At 37.9% G+C, this 5,034-nt stretch overlaps 1 pseudogene; it reads right to left on the bottom strand.

Annotated features, from left to right (window-relative positions):
* Window positions 1-1,382: 1,382 nt before the first annotated feature.
* LOC101277769 (malate dehydrogenase, cytoplasmic-like) lies at window positions 1,383-2,435 on the bottom strand (annotated as a pseudogene).
* Between the last annotated feature and the right edge of the window lie 2,599 nt (window positions 2,436-5,034).

The raw sequence follows: 5,034 nt of genomic DNA, 5'->3' as shown, positions 1-5,034 counted from the left end.
CTATAATATATTCTTAGCATTTTTGTGTTAAATAATTATCATTTGAAAAATTAAAAAATGAAAAAACTTTTTATATACCATTTCCAGTGATATTCACTGCTTTGTGTGGATCTGAATTACAAATTGATTTCAATTTCCTTCATCCTAAAGGACTTCCTTTAATATTTCTTGTAGTAAAGTTCTACTGGCAATAAATATCTCTGATTTCATTTGCCCAAAAAGTTTTATTTCTCTTTTCATTTTTCAAAGGAATGTTTTTGCTGGAAAAGAATTCTAGTTTGATCACTTTTTTTTTACGTCAGTTCTCTGAAAATGCCATACATTGTCTTCTGGGTTGGATAGTTTCTGATGAAGAGCCTGAAGTAATTTTTATCTCTTTGTAGTAATGCACCTTTTGTCGTTATTATTTCTTTTAGAATGTGTTTCTTTATCAGTGGTTTTGAGCGACCTGATTATTATGTGTTTTTGTGTAATTTGCTATGTATTTACTTTGCATAAGATTTGATAAACTTCTTGAATTGTGGGTTTATATTTTGTTTTATTTAGAAAAGTTTTGGCTGTTGTTTCTTCCAATGCTTTTTCCTGCCTCCTCTTTCTAGCTCCTCCTGGGACTCCAATTACATATATTGTAATTAAACATATATAACATAATTTAAATAATTACTACTTAATTTTTTCCTGTAGGCCACTGAGGTTCTGTTTTTGTTGTTGTTGATATTTCAACTTGTTTATTTCTAGAGATTTTTTTTTTCCTGTCTGCATTTCAGTTTGGATACTTTTGATTGCTATATCTTGAATTTCACTGATTTTTTTCTTTTGTAGTATCTAATCTACTATTAAGACCACCCAGTAAAATTCTTATTTCAGATATTGTATTTTTCAACCCTAGAAAAGTACACTTGGTGTTTTTAAAAATATCTTCTCTTTTCCTCTTCTTTATATTCACATTTTCCTTTAAATACTTGAACATGTTTACAATAGTTCTTTTGTCATTCTTGTCTGCTAATACCATCATTTATATCATTTCCTAGTTTGTTTCTATTGTCACATTATTCTTCTGGGATGAGAAACATGTTCATGCTTCTCTGCATGTCTAGTAAATTTTAATTGCATGCTGGACATCATAAGTGTGAGCTTGCTGAGTTCTGGGTTTTGTTTCTTTATCTTTTTTTTGAAAGAATGCTAAACTGAAATTTTGTTCTGTTAGCTAGATTACTTGATAATTGTCTAGATTTTTTTGGAATACATATTTTATTTAGAATGCAGCACTAACAGCATGATGATAAACTGTCACAGATTTGTATCAAGAAACACACAATCTTTAAAATGTGTCATTTTCATAAGTAATTTAAGTATAGCATTATTATTATTTGGTACTAGAGTCAAAGACAACGTTTAGATTCTTCGGTGTTGGGGTACTTAGTAACATCAAAATGATTGTCTAGTTAGACAGAGGAAAGAAATTCATATGCAGTTTCTTTTCTTTTTGCCAGTTCCCTTGCAGAAAGATCCATCTCCTCTCCTGAGAAGTCATTAATAGGGAGAACTTCAACAACCTTCCAGGTCTTGTTCTTGATTATAACAGGGAATGAATTGAGCAGACCACTGGTAATACTATAGAAGTTGCCATAAGAGATAACACTCATGGACACAGATTCTCCCTCTGGGATTCCAAACCAGGTGTCTCTGATGTGGTCACAGATGGCTTTTGCAGCTGCCATTGCACTGGTTAGGTTTCAAGCCTCGATGACAGCAGTACCACACTGCTGCACAGCCGTGATGAATTCTCCCTTGAGCCAGCTGTCATCTTCCAGAGCTGCATAAGTACCATCTTCCTTTCCTTGCAGTTTCACCTTGGCATGGTTGACATCTGGATACTGAGTTGAGGAATGGTTTCCCCAGATGATGACATTCTTTACATCATCAGAAGTCACATTAAATTTAGCACCAAGTTTAACAGAGCAATTCAGCTTGGCTGTGATCCAAAAGAGTCAAGCAACAAAAGTTCTCCTTGGGGACGGACTTGAAGCAATCAGGCCATTGGTATTGACTGAGTTTCCCACCACGATAACCTTAACTGACTTCTTGGCATACTTCTTCAAGGCTGCACCCTGGCATTTGAAGATTTTCATATTTGCTTTGAGTAAATCTTTCCTCTCTGTGCCATCCCTTTTTGGCATGGAGCCCAAAAGAATGGCTACAACCAGGTCTTTGAGGGCAATCTCTTCTTCATCTGTTGTGATGACATCTTTCAGGAAGGATGGGCAGTCTTGAAGTTCCATTAGGACACCATCCAGGACACCCATCATAGGATTAATATACAACAGCACAAGAATTATAGGCTGGTCTTTACCAAAGACAGATCCATTTCTAATAGTGTACAGCAGTGAATATGCAATTTGATCAGCTGCTCCAGTCATAAGGACTCTGATTTGTTCAGAATCTGTAGTCAAGGGCCTTCTGCTTTCAAGGGCTTTGTGACAAAAACCCTTAAAAACACTGTTGACATGATTGGGAACTGCACGGAAAATTTCAACACCTGCCTCAGCTAGATTCTTTAAGTCTTGTTTTTAAGCTTTTTTTGGTGGGTTGATTTAGAGTAGACTGTACTCTGGGTATTCAATATGGCTCCTAGAATCTGGCTGGCCAGAACTCAAACATCTCCAAGTTCTTTGTGAGCTTTGAGAATCATCCACGTTACAGCTTCCTGGTCCATTTTTTATGTAGTCTTGAAAGGACTCGCCCTATGATATGTCACTGAGTATTCAGCAACAGTCTCGTGGTGACTCCTATGCAGGATTCTGGGTCTCATTCTTCATGTTGCTTTCTCCTCTCCAGTTCTTTGCTCTACAAAGTTCAGTGATCTTCCCAAACTATGTTTTCTGTCACATCAACGCAGGGGGTTAATTTCACCTTAGTATCCATTCAGTCTTCCTCTACTACTGCACCAGCAGCAGAATTCCCAAGCATATGTTATTCTGTCTAAAATAATGCTCTGGGGCCACAGAAGTTCTATCTATGTTAGTTTTTGGTCCTCCATATCCAGTAGAATGATCTCAGAAGGTGGGGTGATCTTGGTACTCAAAACTACTCTGCCATGAAAACTCCAATACCTTCACTTTTGGTGGTCATTTCACCAATATTATTTCCACATTCTTTAATCTTTTCATGATCTGGAAAGTGGATGTTAGATCAGTCTCACACAAGCATATGTTTCCATGTATGCATGTATACAAACACATGTATATACACACACACATACACATACTCATCACACATTATCAGTAGCTGTTTTATTATCACAATAAAACATAGTAATAATGACTAAGATTTTTTTGAGACTTTATTATGAACTAGGAACTGTGACAAATACTTTTATTTTCCTCTTATGAAATATGAAGCTTAGAGAATTGGGGTAATTTGTACAAGGTCATACATTAAGTAACAGGTGAAGCCAAGTTTGAGTACAGCAAGCTTGACTCTACAGAAAGAATTGGTAAACAATGGCTTACAGACTGCCACCAGTTTTTGTAAGTTTTATCCCAAGAGAGCCAAGCACATTCATTTCTGTAGTGTCTGTGGCTTCTTTTGAGCTACAGTGGTAGAGTTGAGTAGTTGCAACATAGACTGAATGGCAGCCAAAAATATTTACTATCTGTCCCTCTACAGAATAAGTTTGCTGACCCTTACTCTAAATCATGAATTAATTACCTCTCTAATTTTCAAGGCCGTCTCCACTGTTACCTTAAGGTAGCTTTTCAAGTCATTTTGCTGACCATGGAAATTCTCTTCATTCATTTCCTCTGCTTTCAAAGTATACTTTTCAGCATACCAAAAATAGCCCATCATTAAGAGCTATACCACTCACTTTCAAAACGTCTGTCTCTATCCTCCAGAATGGAAAGTTTTTGAAAGCAGGTGTTTTGTCTACTGTGTTCACTGCTGTATCACCAGTGCCTAAAACAGAGCCTGACACACGATAGGTGTTAAGCTGTATAACTTTTAATGGATGATCCTTTGACCATACAAATTACTATTTGATTAAACTCAGATAGACTCCATCCTTCCCTAGCTGAGCCAATAAGGAAAGGTAGCTTCTTTCTTTCATATATGCTTCCTTTCCCATTGATTCATAAGGCTACTTTTCGTTTTTTTTTTGAAATCATGGGCTAAATTACTACGTGTAAGTTAAATCAGTTGTCAGCTGAGGCTGGTCCACCTTTTGATATTTAAAGAAAACCGGTTCTAACCACTCAGCCAACATCCTATGAGAAGTCTAATCTCCTTCCCTCCCTCCTACAACTTCTCTGCATTTTTAAGAGAATATATTCAACGGCCTCGGCTGTGTGAATCAGCTTCAAATTAACTTTTGCTTTCACACATATCTCATCCCACATGGCTGCTGTCTTCTCTGCCCCACACTCTACGTGAATTTCAAGACTCTTTTTCTTGGACTCCTTCTCAACACCCTACCCCCTCCAAAAAAACTCACACAAAGTTTTCTTTGTATGTAGCATTCTTCACTCACAGTTAGAGGGAGACAAAGGGGATTTGCCTGCAGCAATGCAAACAACTTAAAGTCTTTAGAAATTCCATGCTTTCAAAAAGCCTTGAGGGGCTTCCCTGGTGGCGCAGTGGTTGAGAGTCCACCTGCCGATGCAGGGGACACGGGTTCGTGCCCCGGTCCGGGAAGATCCCACATGCCGCAGAGTGGCTGGGCCCGTGAGCCATGGCCGCTGAGCCTGCGCATCTGGAGCCTGTGCTCCGCAACAGGAGAGACCACAACAGTGAGGGGCCCGCGTACCGCAAAAAAAAAAAAAAAAAAAAGCCTTCAGCCAACATACAGCCAGGAATTTCTCACTGGTCACCTCTCTCTACAAGCATGGTGATTCTTCCTCTCTTCACTGTCTCTTCATACAATCTAAAAAAAAATTTTTTGGGCACAGTGGTTTGTCTATCTCTTTGTTACATTATCTTCTTCCAACCTAAGCCCCCAGGGTCTCGCCTTTTACCTTTATGCAATATATTAAGATA

The sequence above is a fragment of the Orcinus orca genome, chromosome 17, assembly GCF_937001465.1.
Source record: "Orcinus orca chromosome 17, mOrcOrc1.1, whole genome shotgun sequence".
Taxonomy (NCBI): Eukaryota; Metazoa; Chordata; class Mammalia; order Artiodactyla; family Delphinidae; genus Orcinus; species Orcinus orca.
Note: the sequence above shows the minus strand (reverse complement) of the source record. Positions and strands in the feature narration are given on the sequence as shown.